The sequence below is a fragment of the Gopherus flavomarginatus genome, chromosome 3 (genome assembly GCF_025201925.1).
Source record: "Gopherus flavomarginatus isolate rGopFla2 chromosome 3, rGopFla2.mat.asm, whole genome shotgun sequence".
NCBI lineage: Eukaryota > Metazoa > Chordata > Testudines > Testudinidae > Gopherus > Gopherus flavomarginatus.
Window position 1 is genome coordinate 138,683,251 of NC_066619.1, and position 17,573 is coordinate 138,700,823.

The 17,573-nt window shown below is 50.6% G+C and overlaps 2 non-coding genes across 2 annotated transcripts; one reads left to right on the forward strand and one right to left on the reverse strand.

Moving 5' to 3' along the window:
• The first annotated feature begins 505 nt into the window (after positions 1-505).
• TRNAT-AGU (transfer RNA threonine (anticodon AGU)) lies at positions 506-579 on the forward strand. The gene has a single exon. It is a non-coding gene; the product is annotated as a tRNA-Thr (tRNA).
• Positions 580-2,953: 2,374 nt separating this feature from the next.
• On the reverse strand, positions 2,954-3,026 carry TRNAV-AAC (transfer RNA valine (anticodon AAC)). Its single transcript has one exon. It is a non-coding gene; the product is annotated as a tRNA-Val (tRNA).
• Positions 3,027-17,573: the final 14,547 nt, after the last annotated feature.

A 17,573-nucleotide genomic window follows, 5' to 3' on the forward strand; every position in this document is an offset into this window, starting at 1 on the left:
GCCTTTGCCTAGCTGTACATTGCTTGCAAAAGAAACAAGTCTTTTTGGTGGCAAGTATTGAAAGGAGCCATTAGACAAATGTGGAGACAGGAAAAATGTCCCCCAACTCAACTGGCATCTGTGGATGCTGAAGTCACAACACAAAGTGCTAAACAGTATATGAGCACAGGCTGATGTCAGAAGAGTCTCTACCAAAGCCTTTTCCACCAGCAGGGGCCTCTCTGTGCGCAGAACTCCTGGTAGTGTGATGGCTGCAGGCAGTGGAGAACTCTATTTTGGCATCTCTTTGTCAGTGAACATCTACAGAGGCTGTTTAAAGGTCTTTAGATAGTGATCTTTGGGAAGAGCTGGCTGAAGTGTCTTCCTAGTAACCAGAAGATCCTGGCTTGGCCTGCCAGTTCTTCCGTGCAAGTCTTGAGGGAAATGGGGAATGTCTGTAGTTTGGAATTTGCAGGTGTTGTCGTGGACCATCAAAGGGAACAGTTGCAAGTATTTTCTCAAGGCAGGCACTATGGCTTGGGTGGCTAAAGCACCTGTCTAGTAAACAGGAGATCCTGGGTTCAACTCCCAGTAGTACCTTGTTCTATGGGTTTTGTCTCCTCTGCTCACATTTTCCTGTGTCTTTCTAGGAAACAGAAGAGACCTCCCTTGGTATCCAAGTCATTGCTTGCTAAGGAAAAGGCTTCTTTGGAGAGAAACATTGGAAAGAATCAAATCACAAGCCTGGAGTTGATGAAAAGGCTGCTGTGACTGGCATTGGCATGGTGGTTGCTTTGACTGCAATTGCTGCAACACAAAAGCCTGCACCACACGTCCTTGTGATTCGCTGGGGATGTCCACACACAGATGTCATGTCATCTTCCTTTTGATTGTCACTGATGAAAAATGGAGCAGCTGGAAGAAAAGTCCCAGAGGCACTTGCCAGGTAAAGTAGAGGTTAGAGATGCAGCACCCAGTGGTGCCTTGCCAAATCTGTCCACTCCTCACACTTTTTGGTCAATCTTTTGAAGAAGCAGAGAAGACTGCCTCTGCCTTGCAATGCAAATGCTTCCAAAAGAAACCGGTCATTTTTTCTGACAAGTGTTGGAAGAGGCACCTAAGAAATGTGGAGACAAGGAAAAGGTCATCGTATCTCAACTTGCATCCATGACTCTTGAGGCCACAACGCAGAGCACTGAGCACTGTACGACCACAGCTGGGGACAGAAGGGCCATTTTCAAAGGCATTTTCCACTAGCAGGGTCTTCTCTGTGCACAGAATTTCTGATAGTTTGATGTCTGCTGGCACTGGAGATCACTATTTTGGCATCTCTCTCTCTGTCTCAGTGAGCACCCGCTGTGGTTGTTGAAAGTCTGTGATGGGATCTATGGGATGCAACCTGAACAGTGGGACCCCCTGAGCCCTTTGTCCCACCACCTGGACTCCCTCTCACACATGTGATGCTGAGACAAGCTGTGAATCTCTGGCAGATATTGCACTTACACAGACATCCGTAGGTAGGGACACAGCCAACTGAATTACATGAATGCTTCTGCAGCCACTCATAACACTAATGATAGAAAGTCGCCCCCCCTACAGCTCTGCAGCCTTGCACCCCTGGATCATACCATCTTGCCTTAATCAGAAGCCTGATCAGTGTGAGTTTATTACACAGGGTCCACCCCTCCCTCACTGTGAATAGTACATGAACCAGCCTTGTAATGGAGCTGAGATTTCCCAAGAACTTCAAGCAAAATACACCAGTTTAAGTAGAGCATAAAACAGATTTATTAACTACAGAAAGATGGAGTTTTAAGGATTATAAGTGGTAGGAATAAAAGATCAAAGTAAATTACCATGGAAATTAAAGATAAATTCACAATCTAAACTTTACACCTTATTACACTAGGGCGTAGTTCAGTTATGCACACAGGAAGGCTTAATGCTCGAGCTGCTGCACATGCTGGGCAGGCTTAAGGTCGGGCTCCCCATGGCAGGAGAGAAGAAGACTCGGCCCCTGGAGGGGCAGGCTGGGGCTTCCTGGATCCCAATTGCTCACAGCCAGCGCCCTGCCCCCACTCCCAAGTCATCCATGGTGCCCCCAGGTCGGCCAGAATGGAGCAGCAGTTTTCACTGCACTACGTCCACTTATGGCTTGCAGGCAACTCCCAGACTCACCACAGTCCACCATCTCAGCCAGAAAGGAGCCCACTCAGCCTCACCATTGCTGCTTTTCCTTCCCCCCAGAACCCCGCTTCTCCTGGGCTGCAAGTAGCCATCCCTGGGATGCCAACAGGCAGCCACAGGGGTCTGTCTCCCAGCAGCCAACTGCACCTCCATGGGTTCAGCCCTCAGAAGGGCAGGTGGGGGTTTCCTGGATCCCAGTTGCTCACAGCCAGCCCAGCCTCCACCTCTAAAACCATCAGTCATGCCCCCAGGTTGGCCATAAAGGAGCCGCCATTCTCCACTTGGACTCAGCTTTGCTTGTTTTCCTTTCACCCAGAACCTCCCTTCTTCTCCTGGGCTGCAAGTAGCCACTCCTGGGAAGCCAAGAGGCAGGCACAGGATTCTACCTCCCAGCAGCCAACCACACCTCCCCAGGCTTTGCAGAATGAAGGGTGGTGCTTTACTAACCCCACTTAGCCACACAGCTTCTTCCCTGCCTTCCTCAGCTCAACTTTCCTCTATTGCCCCATTCCTGCCTCACTTCCTCCTTTGGCCAGTCACGCAAAGGAGCCCAGCAGGAAATGAGAGCCTCTATAGGCCAACCTCCAACAGCAGAGGTGGCCAAGCCACAAGCCTCCAAATGGTGACTGGCCTAACTACTCTAGGTTCTCCAGCCTGACACCCAGGTGCTTTCTCCACTGCTGTCAGCATCCTCTGTCATGCAGGGGTTGGAGTTATCCCAGGGACAGGCCAATAGGAGGAGTGGCCTTTCTGAACAACAAGGGGATCTGGGAAAAGGAAGCCAGCCTGTTTCTGCCTGGTTTTGAACCAGGGACCTTTTGCGTGTTAGGCAAACGTGATAACCACTACACTACAGAAACTCCTCCTACTGGGTTGTTGCTCACTCTGGCACAGACCGATGGACAAATCTAGAGAATGTGGTGGTAGCCCCTCGATAGGTCAGCTGGCGGAGCAGAGGACTGGAGCCAGCACTCAGGAAGTCGTCCTTACCTCGCCCGTGTGACTCCAGCTTGAGGGAGAGCTTCTTTTTCTTCTCCTTGCTGACAAAGAGCAAGAGAAGAATGAAAGGTCAGGTGGGCCAACTCGGTGCAGAAGCCCATGCTGTCTTTTCCTGCTGCATAGCCTGAAATGAGGGACTCGTGGCAGTTAAAGGAACTGCTGCACTCTCAGAAAACATCCCGCACGTGCATAAAGGAGGATAGAAGAGCCTGTTAGTCTAGCACGCTCCCAACTGAACTGTTTCAGCAGCTGCTAGGTTTCTTTTTGGCCTGTTACTTTTCTGTCTGGGATGTTGTTGTCAGCTGTGGCACAGAAAAAGGACGTCATTGCGAGCTGCCCATGAAGATAAGATTAACTTTTGCCTTCCTTGCTCGGCTTTACTTGCTTCCTCACCCTATTCCTGCCTTAGTTCCTGTGTTACCTGAAGGCAACGGGGGCCCAGCAGTACGAAGAGGAAGTTAGACAGCTAGACCCTGGTGGCAAAAGTTCTACCACCGCTTGCCACCCCACTCTCTTCTCCCAGCTTCACATATTGACCGCCAGGGACTTGGTGCCCAGCAGCGCAACGGAAGGCAGTGGACAGAGCCACCCTCGCCTTGAAGCTCTGGCTCATTAAACCGTATCTTCAGTTGCTGATGGCCAATGAGAAACCAACAGCGCTTGCTATTTTAGCACTTGAAAATGCCATAGGTCAGTCACTGGATCTCTTTAATGCTGTTACATAACAAATGAAAATAGAATCTCAGTGTGACATTCTGTACCTTTGGGGGAGTGTGCTGTAACCCCCATATTCCTCATTTTCATATAATCGTGATCTTATATACAGAGCATGCCTTGTAAGGTATCAGGGGAAAGGATATGATCTGCTGAAAGTCATTTCTCTACCCATAGATGTTTACCATTCATGCATATGAAGTTATGAGAATTGTGCAGTGTGGTTATCACTATGCTGTAAGGTGGGGGAGTCAGCCAAATATTAGCTCCCCAGTGACAACAGCAAGGAAAGTAACCAACACCCGGACAGGGTGTCAAACAACCCATCAACAGCCATTGTTCAGCAAGGGAGCTACAGTGCAATCACTTACCTGCAAGAGGACACCCCAGGGGAATTGCTCAGACTTGCTTGGAGAGACGCAGTGATGCTCACCTGACTCTGAAGGGGGAGCAAAGCCAAGAGGGAAGAAAGGACATGATAAAAGCAGAGACATTTGCCATGCTTTGTCTCTCTCGTCCACCTACATCTACAGACACCCCCACACCAAGCAACTGAAGCGCTGACGAAAGGGGAGAGCCTGGCTGAAAAGCCACCAGCCGGCCTGTGGTGAGAAGCATCTAAGTTTGTAAGGGCATTGAAAGGGTTAAGATCAGCTTAGAGTGCATTTTGCTTTTATTTCACAAAAACAACGAGGAATCCGGTGACACCTTAAGAACTAACAGATTTATTTGGACACAAGCATTCGTGGGTAAAAAGCCCTCTTCTTCAGATGCATGGAGTGAAAATTGCAGATAGAGGTATAAATGTATATTGGAACATGATGTAAAGGGAGTTACCATACAAGGGGAGAACCAGTGTTGAAGGCTAATTCAGTCAGGGTGGATGTGGCTCTCTCCAAGTAATTGACAGGGAGGTGTCAATACCAAGAGAGGGAAAATTGCTTTTGTAGTGAGCCAGTCACCCCCAGTCCCTCTTCAAGCTCAAATTAATGGTGTTAAGTTTGCAGATCAGTTGTAACTCTGCAATTTCTCTTTGAAGTCTGTTTTTGAAGTTTTTTGAATGGCTTCTTTTAAATGGCTACTTTGAATGGCTACGTTTAATTGTGTTATTGAATATGAACATGTAAACGTGCTACAGAAGTCCCATGTGGTCTAGTGGTTAGGATTCTTGGCTTTCACCCACGCAGCCTGGGTTCAATTCCCCACACAGGAACAATGCAGAGCTTCCTCCTTGGAGGGGAGGCAGGAAACAAAAAGAATGGGAAGGGATCTTGCCAGCAGCAGAGCTGGATAGAGTTGGGAGCAGTACTGGATTTGACATGGTGCCATAGTGCTAAGCCCAAGCTCTGAAGGGACCTGTAACAGTAACATCCTCCCCTCTGCAGAAAGGGAGCCTCAGAGCAGCCTGGATTCAGTAGGGGAGCTGAGACCTCATAGGGCCCTGGGAGCTGTAGTTCCTTGACCAGCTCCCTGCCTTGGAGCAGAGAAGGAACATGTCCCAGCATTCCCTTGGCTGCTATCAACAGGAAAGGGAGGGGGGAAGCTGTGAGACTCCATGGGCTGGGGCTGGGGGGCTGGCTGCTAGAAGGGGGTGCCACCTGTGAATAGGGAAGAGGTGTGACCAAGGAGTAGAAGGCTTTGGCCCAGGTAGCACCCTCAGAAGACTTCCCCAGACAGGCTTAGGGATGCTGGTGTGACCTTGCCTGGCAGCCCCCAAAGATGGAACTGGGTGGACTAACTGGACAGGGCCCCTCTCTATCTGAAGCTGGGCAAGGGAGGTATGTGGATCCCACCAGAAGGTAAAGTGGTAAGTAAGGAAGGGGAGGCTCTACTGGACCTGGACAGCTTCAGATACAGGACAGGAGGATTTCCACTTCTGAGCCATGAAAATAGAAATTGACTTTTCCTTTCCAGATGTATCTAATATTCATAAAGGGAATCTAGCCCCTGCCTTCCAGATCTGAACACCTCAAAATCAGGAGTGCTCAAGCTCAATTTGGGCAGCTGTTACTTCATTTCTCCCAAATCAAATATGCTGATCCACTGTCATTTACTGTAGAAAAAGTAGGAGAAAATTGAGCAACAAACGTTGGGGTCTTCACAGTGCTAACGAGGGCTGGAATTGCTATTTTCAACAGCCATTACACTTTTTTTTTTAGTTTTGTTTGTTTAAAAGGAAGACAGTGATATTGCACTGGCACATTCCCCATAGAAACAAAGAATGGAACAAAAGAATAATAAAGGCACCTCAACTTTCCTCATTTATGTAGGACAGTCTTATTAGATGGATCCAGACATCTTCCAATCACAGAAGCTGAAAATTGTTCCACTTTACTGCAGTTCTGTAACCATGCAGGAACCTAGAGGAGGAAAGTGCCTAACTCCAGAGTCTGCAGCTGCCTAGGGCCAGTGCTGAGGATTTAGAGTCCCTAGTGCTGCCCTTGCAAGGTTCAAGCATGCTCAGCCTTGGCATTGCCTCCGCTCCTGCGGCTAGTAGCTGCAGCTGTCTAAGGCTGGCCTCTGGCAGTTGCCCCATGGCTGTAGCTAGAGAAACTACAAGTGGCTCTATGACTCCTGGGGCCATTAAGCTAGAGCATCTAAAGACACTGGAGTTAACCTCAAGGAACAGAGGTCACCAGTAGGAAAGGAATGTCGGGGGAGCAGGGAAGGCAGGAGCAGGTCAGGCTTGCAGAGGGAGCTTCCAGCTGGTTGGGAGCATGTCCAAAGTAGAAAGGAAACAAGTATGGGGAGAGGTGGTGGTGACCAGGTAGCAGACTAGCATGTAGATGGGAGCAGAGGGAGAGATGCTGGTGTCTTCAGATTCCCAAGGGCTAAGTCCTCACTTTGGGGAAATGGTGTTTGCAGGTGGCTTGCTCACATGGCAGGATGGGGGCTGAGGGAGGGATCTGTCAGAACTGATCAGGTGTCTGCTGGCTTTAGGACTTTGAGCTGAGACTAGGACCACATGCAGTGACTGGTGACATGGGGGGGGTACTGGAGACATGGCTAGAGAAGATCTGAATGAGGAAAGAGATAAATCTGTGGGGAGTTTCCTTGGTCACTATGAAAGTTCTGCTCACTGTGGACACTGGTAAACCCACATGGGTGTACAGCTCAATAAGAAAACCCGCGGGCTGAGGGAGCTGTGTATGGCAATGCATATAGTCATGGAGAGGTGTGTGATCAAAATAAAAAATGTCTCTGAGGTTCAGTACCGGGTATACGAAGGCACCAATGGCACTGCCCCACCAGGCCCACACTCGGAGCCCACAGTGACTACACTGGGGCCCACAAATATGTTTGGTGCCAGGGCCAACAAAAGGTTAATCCAGCCCTGACTGCCTGAGCACTATTTCAGCCTCACATTTTTGGGTGGAACTCCCACAGTGAGAGCTGCAGAGCACTCCCCCGCAACACACACGCACACACTCGTCCTGGTGTTGGGAGGGGAACAGGAGAAAGGACAAAAGAAGAGATGAAGAGAAAGGAGGGAGGGACAGGTGGATGGAGGAAAAGGTGAAACACAAAGGACAAACCCTAATGTCCCCATGATTCTAAGGGACAAAATCCCAGGTGCGGAATAAAATTCTGCCTCCTTAAGCTCGTGTTTTCCATGCCTAGAATTCAACTGTCACCAGATGGATCAGACTGAACAGGTTTCACACCTCCAGGAGGCTCTTACCTTCTAAACAGGGACGGCTGTTTTCTAGTAAAATCACTACAAGGGAAGGAGAAAACTGGAAAGAGGTTTCTCCTGGCGCTCACGTCCGTGAACCCGAATACTCTCTCAGTCCTCAGACAGAGACCTGGAGAAGGAGACTTGCTGAAGCAAAGCCACAGGGGTCTCTGAGGTTTCCCTAGCCCCTGGCCCCTGACTGATGTCAGGATCTCTCTGTGAGGTCACCACCTGCTCACCAATAGTCTTTGACCAATAGTGTGAGGTCCTGCAAAAGGCCTTTGTGATGTCACTGCCACACCCCTCCCTTGCTGTGCCAATGTCCTGCCCCTGGCCAGGCACTTTGGAGCTTTGAGCTACTCCCTGTGGATCACCCCACTCAAGGAGCTTTTCTATAGAGCGTCCTCAGATGTCTAAGCACACGAGTGCCATGGCAATGAACTGACACACATGGCACCAAGATGAGATCATTAGTAGACTAACCTATAGGAGAAGGACACCCCAGCATTAGTAGGGGAGAAATCCCTACTGAACATGCATTACACCTAGCAGCCCCTGCGTGGGGTTGGGCGGGGGCTGCGGAGGGGGGAGACCTGGGAAAGGGATGGATGGAAAATGTCTGTGCAACCGGGACATGGCCGGGGGGCGAGGGGAGAAGAGCAGGTGACCCCTGAGGAGCGAGGAGAAAAAGGGAGGGCTGAGATCCCCTCGGAATTACCACTGCCCCCTCCATGGAGACCCCCCTCCTCTCCTGTCCTGCCCCCTTTCTCCCTAGAGAGCAACAAGCAACATCCAGGGTGACACCCCCTTCCCTCAAACCCCTGAGAAGTTCCCTGTTCCCCTCCCCCCATTGTGCCCCATTTTCTCTCCCCTTTGCCAATGGCCAGTTCAGATCTCAGGTTTGGGGTGTTTCCCCCCATTTTCACCTGCAGTGATTTGTCCTTGTGTAGGTGGGAAATGGTTCCCCCGAGTGATTTCTGAACTGGGCAGAGGGTTAATGGGCAGAGGCTGGGGGGGGCCTGAGACAGGGACACCTCTGGGCTGGGCTGGGCTGGGGGGGCCACTCTCTGCTGGCAACAGGGCGTGGGAAGGGCCAGGAAGGGGAGGGGGGAGCAAGTGTCCCCCATAGAGAGGGTCCAGCCCCAGGCTGCTACCAGTAGCACATTCCTATCCTGGCCGTGGGGGGGGGGCTTTCTCCAGCTGGGACCTGACCCCTAGGCAGCCCCAGGCTCTGACCGCACCAGCCCCGCCTGGAGCCCCCCGTGAGTGAGAGACCCCGGAGGGGGAGGGGGAGGGAGCACTGGGCCCTGACAGGAAAGTGACTCTCTCCCCTCAGATCTTGGTGTTTTCCTCTCATGTTATCAAATATGCAGTTTGTGACACAATTTCTTTGCAAATCTCAAAGATTCAAATAAAATAACCTAAACATTTGCCCCACTTCTCTCTAGTTGTCTATTTCTAATTGAATATGCCCTGAGATTTTCCTGTCTCTACTAATAAAATAATAAGAAAATCTCAGATTTACACCTTTTCTCAGATTATTGAACACAAAATGTTTGCAAATGTTGCCCATTTCCTCTTTATTCATTTATCAAGTATTCATGTGAAACACTCAGATTTTACCTCCTATCAACAACTGATATAAAATCCCTCTGATTTTCCACTTTCCTCTCTATAATTTGCAAAATGGATCCAAAATCTCTGATTTCCACCCTTTGTCTTTCATTTCTGAACACTGATCTGAAAGCTCAGGTTTTCCCTCTGTGTCATCATCAAATGTCAATTAACAATCCTCTCAAGTTTTGTGCTGTTCCTTATGTTTCTAAATCCCAAAAACTTCTTCCTTCGGGGGAACCTGTTCCCCTGAGTCGCTCTCCATTCTGGATGTTGCAGGGGATTAAATTTCCCAGTGATTGTTTTTCTCCTCTCCTTTGAGGATCATTTGTTCCCTCTTTTAGCTCTGTTAGATATTTGCCAAAGAAAGAGACCAGCCTGATATTTAATACACATCAAAGCCAGAGGCCTCCCCCTGTTTGGGGATCAGTGGTTCGCAGCTGGTAGTGGGAGCGTTGGCTGGCCCCTTTTCTTTTCTCCAGCTGGCACAGGATGAGGGGGTCACTCTGAGTGCAGCATGTCTTGAGAAGTATCCCAAACCACAAGACAAATGGTCTCTGTGAAGGGTTGCTTCCCACAGTGCTAAGATGTAGCCACCTCTGGCAGGATCCATGGTGGCTACTATTTGCTAGTGACAGGTCACGGAAATTTCTTACCTATTTTGCCCCTCCATGCCAGGCCTGCACAACATACGGCCCGCGGGCAACGTGTGGCCCGTGAAGTCTCACTGTGCATCCCGCAGCCGGGAATGAAAGGGCTCTGGGCTGCCCGTAGCCGCGGGGAATCCAAACCCCCTTAAAGTTCAGCCGCGGCCGGGATTCAAAAGGTTCTGAGCTGCCCGCAGCCGCAGGGAGCCCAGAGCTCTTTAAATCTCAGCCGCGGCCAGGATTTATAGGGCTCTGGGCAGGCGGGCGGGGAGCTCAGAGCTCTTTAAATCCCAGCCACCAGGGCCGGCTTTAGGCCAATTCAACCAATTCCCTTGAATCGGCCTCGCTCCTAAGAGGACCCCGCACCCAAGCTCCAGTACCAGCAAAAGCCAGTGCGCTGTACCAGGGTGGCCCAGTTTCCCCAGGGGGCAATTTAAAAGGCCTGGGGCTCCCAGCAGGGGCTGGAACCCCAGGCCCTTTAAATTGCCACTAGAGCCCTGCTGCTGGAGCCCTGGGGTATGGCTGCGGGGCTCTGGGGGCTATTTAAAAAGTCCAGGACTCCCATTGCTTCTACCTCCCCGGCCCTTTAAATAGCCACTGGAGCCCCGCCGCTTCCCCAGGGTTCCCGCGGCTATTTACAGAGCTGGGGCAGTGGAAGCAGGGGCGCCCCGGGCCCTTGAAATAGCCCCCAAGCCCCAGGCTGCTGCTGCTACCCTAGTGGGAGAGGGGGGAGGAGGAGGAGGAGGAGGCACTCACCATAGAGGATGGGCTGTACCCCCTGTACCTGCACCCCCTGCCCTGCCTGCAGCCAGCCCGTCCCCAGCCAGCCCCTGCTGCACCCCCTGCCCGCACCAGCCCCGCACCTCCTGCCCTGCTTGCACCAGTTCCTGCCTGCAGCCTGCCCATCTCCAGCCAGCCCCACACCCCCTGCCTTGCCTTCAGCCCTGCACCAACCCCTGTCTCCAGCCAGCCCTGCACCCCCTTCCCTGTCTCCAGCCAGCCCCTGCCACACTGCCTGCCCTGCCCGCACCAGCCCTGCACCCCCTGCCCTGTCTCCAGCCAACCCCTGCCATACTGCCTGCCCTGCCCACACCAGCCCTGCACCCCCTGCCCTGCTTGCACCAGTTCCTGCCTGCAGCCTGCCCATCTCCAGCCAACCCCATACCCCCTGCCTTGCCTTCAGCCCTGCACCAACCCGTCTCCAGCCAACCCCTGCCGCACCCCGCTGCCTGAAGCCAGCCAGTCCTGCACTCCTTTGTCTCCAGCCCTGCCAACCCATGCCGCACCCTCCCTGTGGCCCTGCCTGAAGCCAGCCAGCCCACCCCACACCTCCTGTCTCCAGCCTGCCCCACACCCCTTGCCCAGCCTGTAGCCAGACCCTACCTCTCGCATCCTCCCCCTCCTCCACCTCCAGCCAGCCCCATGTTCACTGGTGCCCTGCAGTTCCGAGGGAAGTAACCCTGCACACCTGCTTCAATGAGATGGGCAGGGAGCAGCTGGGACCCACACATGTGCAGCCTAGCACACCCTAAGGGAGTGGCAGAGCTCATTTCTAGTTCAGACCCATCTTTATAAAAAAGAACTTTTAGGTAGGGTTAACATACATCTGTACTTTCCCGGACATGTCAGGCTTTTGGGTTCTTAAATCGTACATCCGGGAGGAAAATACGGACGTATGGTAACCCTACTGGTACAAAAAATACATACTGTGGCAGAACTTTTTATAGGGAACCAGTTGTTAAGAACTGAAAGGCTTTCTTTTCCCCAATCATCCCTGCGGGGCCCTGCCAAAAATGTTCAAATTGGGCCCCGCACTTCCTAAAGCCGGCCTGCCAGCCACGGCCGGGATTCAAAGGGCTCTGGGCTGCTCGCAGAGATTCCCGGCCGCAGCTGAGGTTTAAAGGTCTCAGGGCTCCCCACCGCCATGGGCAGCCCAGAGCCCTTTGAATCCCGGCAGCAGCTGAGATTTAAAGGGCTCAGGGATCCCTGTGGCTGCAGGCAGCACAGAGCCCTTTGAATCCCGGCGGCAGCTCCAGGGGATGGAGTGAGGCTGGGATTTCAAGGGCTCAGGCTCCCCTCAGCAGCAGGAGCTCTGGGACCTTTAAATCCCTGCCCCAGCCCTGAAAAGCTCTGGGTTCCCCCAGTTGTCAGAGCCCCAGGCCCTTTAATTTGACCCTGAGGGCTCCCAGCCACCTCTTTGGCTGGGAGTCCCTGGTTGATTTAACATCAAGTAACACCTCCCCACCACCAACCTTCCTTTTTGACCCACAGCTGTTTTGGTGGGGCGGCGCTTGGGAAGGAGGGTTTGTTTCTGCAGGGCTGGGCGGGGTGTTTCCGCCAGGCCGGGAGGTCCTGAGTGGGGGGTGTTTCCGCAGGGCCGGGGGGTTTCGGTCCTCAGCTGTTTTCTTTGGAGTATTGTGGCCCTCGCTGTTGTACTCAAAGTACTGTACAGGAACTTTTCAGGGGGATTAAGGCAAAATGCCACATTTATTAGTAATACAGGTATCAATTAATACTCTATGATATGCACATGAGATATATATCACAGTCATGCATTCACGCACACACACAGACATAAACACACTCCGTCTTGCTGTTGTTACCAACTAGTTGCTCCCCTTAACTGCACTGGCCAGGTGAGTTAGATGGGGGAGGGGTGGAGCCGGGCTTCTACCGATCCAAATCGATGGTCCGATGGTGACAAGACGAGATCCGGGGTCCTTCTGCAAGACACCTCGCATTTATAGCAGCTTCCCTCTTATGCAAATCTAGACCAGATTCAAAATCTGGGTCTGCGTCCGTTGGTCTTTGTGCTGCTTTTCTCTGGGTGTTGTCCCAATGCTGCTCAAAGAGGGTGTTTTCTAAAGAAGGTGCTTGCTTCTAATCCCTGAGGCCATCAATATGTCTGCTCTTCTTTACTGGGCCCACTTGACAAGTTGTATTGTCCTTTGCTCTGGTTCCCATTCCCTCTTCAACTGTTGTAGCTGACTGGAGGTGGGTGTCTTCCAAGCCTCACTCATTCACACCTCATTCAGTCAATAGAGCAATTGATTACAGAGTGCGGGGGAAGATCTTATTCTACTTCTAGCAAAAAGGCACATGTTTTCTTTTACTTTAACTATACTTGTAATAACCTTAGTCCCAGTTTTGGACCTTAGCGTCCAAAATATGGGGGTTAGCATGAAAACCTCCAAGCTTAGCCACCAGCCTGGACCTGGTACCTGCTGCCACCACCCAAAAAATTAGAGTGTTTTGGGGCACTCTGGTCCCCCTGAAAAACCTTCCCTGGGGACCCCAAGACCCAAATCCCTTGAGTCTCACAACAAAGGGAAATAATCCTTTTTCCCTTCCCCCCTCCAGGTGCTCCTGGAGAGATACACAGACACAAGCTCTGTGAAACTACACAGAGACTCCCCCCTCTCTGTTCCCAATCCTGGAAACAAAAAGTGCTTTCCTATTCCCCCAGAGGGAATGCTAAATTAGGCTAGCAATCCAACACACAGATCTCCCCTTGACTTCTTCCTCCCACCAATTCCCTGGTGAGTACAGACTCAATTTCCCTGAAGTAAAGAAAAACTCCAACAGGTCTTAAAAGAAAGCTTTATATAAAAAGAAAGAAAAATACATCCAAATGTTCTCTCTGTATTAAGATGATATAACACAGGGTCAATTGCTTAAAAGAATATTGAATAAACAGCCTTATTCAAAAAGAATACAAATCAAAGCACTCCAGCACTTATATTCATGCAAATACCAAAGAAAAGAAACCATAGAACTTACTATTTGATCTCTTTGTCCTTACACTTAGAAACAGAAAATTAGAAAGTAGAACTACTTCTCCAAAGCTCAGAGAAAGCAGGAAGACAGACAAAAGACCTCAGACACACACTTCCCTCCACCCAAAGTTGAAAAAATCCGGTTTCCTGATTGGTCCTCTGGTCAGGTGCTTCAGGTGAAAGAGACATTAACCCTTAGCTATCTGTTTATGACACGCCCCCCAAATTGCAGACAGTGTGGAAGCTCACTGGCGGCGATTTTCTTCTAGAACTTGAAATTAAACAGATTAATACAACACATACACCTTTACATATACTCCTAAGTATATAACTAACAGACTTCTACATTTTAAGAACACTTTTTACCCCATGAGTTTCCCACAGTTTTTCCATGGTCCCTGCCAGGAAATTAGACCCTGAATCTGTAAGGATGTCAGAGGGCCAACCTACCCTGGCAAAGATGTCTGTTAGGGCCAGGCACACAGTGTTAGCCCTGGTGTTGCCTAGAGCGACTGCTTCTGGCCATCGGGTAGCAAAGTCCACTAAAGTCAGTACGTACTGCTTTCCTCTGGGCGTCTTTTTTGGGAAAGGGCCCAGAATATCCACAGCTACTCGCTGAAATGGGACCTCAATTATGGGGAGTGGCTGGAGAGGGGCCTTGACCTGGTCTTGAGGCTTTCCCACTTTTTGGCATACCTCACAAGACCGGACATACTTGGCAACGTCCTTGCCCATCCCCTCCCAGTGGAAGGACTTCCCCAACCGGTCCTTGGTTCTGTTCACCCCAGCATGGCCACTGGGATGATCAAGGGCTAAGCTTAAGAGCTTCCCCCGGTACTTAGTTGGAACCACCAACTGTTTTTGCGGCTGCCATTCTTCCCGGTGTCCACCAGAAAGAATTTCCTTGTATAAAAAGTCCTTGGTCTATAACAAACCGGGATCGATTAGAAGAGCTGAGAGGCGGTGGGGTGCTCCGTGCCGCCGCCCACGCTTTCTGAAGGCTGTCATCTGCTTCCTGCTCAGTCTGGAACTGTTCCCTTGAGGCTGGGGTCACCAGTTCTTCCTCAGACTGTGGACTTGGGCTTGGTCCCTCTGGAAGCGATGTAGGTGATGGGGTTGTTTCCGTTGCTGGTGAACCGCTCTCCGCTGGTGCACCTGAGGGTATTTCAGGCTCTGGCTGAGCCTTTTGGGTATGGCTGTCTTTTGCTTCTGCCAGTTCTGGCTCGCTGGCGCCCTCTGGCGTTGAGGTTGAAGATGTGGTTGCACTTGCTGGTGCTGGTTGCTGTTCCAGTTCCGGGCCTGGGACTGGAGATGCTGTGGCTGTTTCAGTGGTAGGCATGGAATCCGGGTCCACTACCTCTGTCTGGGTCTCTGGTAACACAGACGGGGCCTCTGTGGACGGTTCAGGAACAGGAATGGGTCTGGAAGCTTGCCTGGTTTGGCTACGTGTAACCATTCCCACTCTCTTGGCCCGCCTCACCTGGTTGGCCAAGTCTTCCCCCAGTAGCATGGGGATAGGATAATTGTCATAGACTGCAAAAGTCCACATTCCTGACCAGCCTTTGTACTGGACAGGCAGTTGAGCTGTAGGCAAGTCTACAGCTTGTGACATGAAGGGGTAAATTGTAACTTTGGCCTTTGGGTTGATGAATTTGGGGTCAACGAAGGATTGGTGGATAGCTGACACTTGTGCCCCCGTGTCTCTCCACGCAGTAACCTTCTTTCCGCCCACTCTCAAATTTTCCCTTCGCTCCAAGGGTATTTGAGAGGCATCCGGGCCTGGGGATCTTTGGTGTGATGGTGGTGTAATGAATTGCACTCGCATGGTGTTCTTGGGACACTTGGCCTTGATATGTCCCAGTTCATTACACTTAAAGCATCTTCCATCTGATGGGTCACTGGGCCGAGGTGAGTTACTGGAGACTGGTGAGGTTGAAGGGTAGGGTATCTGTGGCTTTACTTGGGTGGTATGTGGGGTCTTTGGCTGTCCTCGGTTGTAGGGTTTATGGTCTGTGTGCCCCCTGGGGTAATCGTTCCCCTTGACAGTAGCTTTCTTGTTTTCTGCCAGTTCCATCCATTTGGCTCCAATCTCCCCCGCCTCAGCGATATCTTTGGGGTTTCCATCTTGTATGTACCGTGTGATGTCTTCAGGAACACCATCCAAGAACTGCTCCATTTGTATGAGGAGGTTCAGTTCTTCCAAGGTTTGAATGTTGTTTCCTGTTATCCAGGCCTCATAGTTTTTTGCAATGTAGTAGGCGTGTTTGGGAAATGACACCTCGGGTTTCCACTTTTGGGTTCTGAAGCGCCGACGGGCATGATCTGGGGTTATCCCCATTCGGTATCTGGCCTTGGTTTGAAAAAGTTTATAGTCATTCATTTGCAGCTTAGGCATTTCAGCTGCCACCTCTGCTAAAGGTCCACTGAGCTGTGACCTCAATTCTACCATGTACTGGTCTTCGGGGATGTTGTACCCAAGACAGGCTCTTTCAAAATTTTCCAAGAAGGCCTCGGTGTCATCACCTGCCTTGTAGGTGGGAAATTTCCTGTGCTGTGGAGCAATATTTGGCGCTGGGTTGTTAGGGTTGGCTGGCACAGGCAGCCCAGCTTTTGCCAACTCCAGTTCATGTTTTCTCTGTTTTTCCTTCTCTTCATTCTCTTTTTGTTGTTTTTCCAGTTCTCGGTGGTGGGCCGCCTCCTCTTCTTCTTGCTTCCTTCTGTGGGCCAACTCTTCTTCTGCTTGTTTCCTTCGGTAGGCCACCTCTTCTTCTTCTAGTTTTCTTTTGTGTGCTGCCTCCTTGGCTGCCTCTTTGGCTGCCTGTTCTCTTTGGTAGGCTGCCTGTTCTCTTTGGTAGGCTGCCTCTTTGATCTGTTCTTCTCTTTCTTTCATCTCCATCTCTTTTTGTTTTATTTCCAGTTGTCGCCTGTGTTCAGCTTCTTTGATTTGTTCTTCGGCCTCAATTTTTGCCTTAGAAGTCATGGTTCCTGTTTTCTTGTGTTGGGGTGCCCTCCGGTGTTTATCTTCTGAACTGCAGGCTCTGTTCCCTCCTGGAGTCTGCCTAGCAACAGTGCCCTTTTTCCCTTTCTCTCTCTAGCTAATGTTCAATGAAGGGAAACCAGAAAAACCACTTTATTTGCATGCATATAAGTGCTGGTACTTGCCTCCTAATGGGAGGGCTATTGCATGACAAAAGACCCTCAACAGTCTCTTAATGGCTTCTCGCTTAACATGCAAGCCACAAACTGCCAGAGAGAGCAGAAAAAAAAATTCTCTCTGGTTCCCTTTTAAAACCAACTGTTTCTCTCTGCTAAAAAGCCCTTAGCAGAGAAAAGAAAAATATAATATTCCTACTGGCTTCTGGATTCTGTCTATATCCCACCCACTGCCACCATGTAATAACCTTAGTCCCAGTTTTGGACCTTAGCGTCCAAAATATGGGGGTTAGCATGAAAACCTCCAAGCTTAGCCACCAGCCTGGACCTGGTACCTGCTGCCACCACCCAAAAAATTAGAGTGTTTTGGGGCACTCTGGTCCCCCTGAAAAACCTTCCCTGGGGACCCCAAGACCCAAATCCCTTGAGTCTCACAACAAAGGGAAATAATCCTTTTTCCCTTCCCCCCTCCAGGTGCTCCTGGAGAGATACACAGACACAAGCTCTGTGAAACTACACAGAGACTCCCCCCTCTCTGTTCCCAATCCTGGAAACAAAAAGTACTTTCCTATTCCCCCAGAGGGAATGCTAAATTAGGCTAGCAATCCAACACACAGATCTCCCCTTGACTTCTTCCTCCCACCAATTCCCTGGTGAGTACAGACTCAATTTCCCTGAAGTAAAGAAAAACTCCAACAGGTCTTAAAAGAAAGCTTTATATAAAAAGAAAGAAAAATACATCCAAATGTTCTCTCTGTATTAAGATGATATAACACAGGGTCAATTGCTTAAAAGAATATTGAATAAACAGCCTTATTCAAAAAGAAT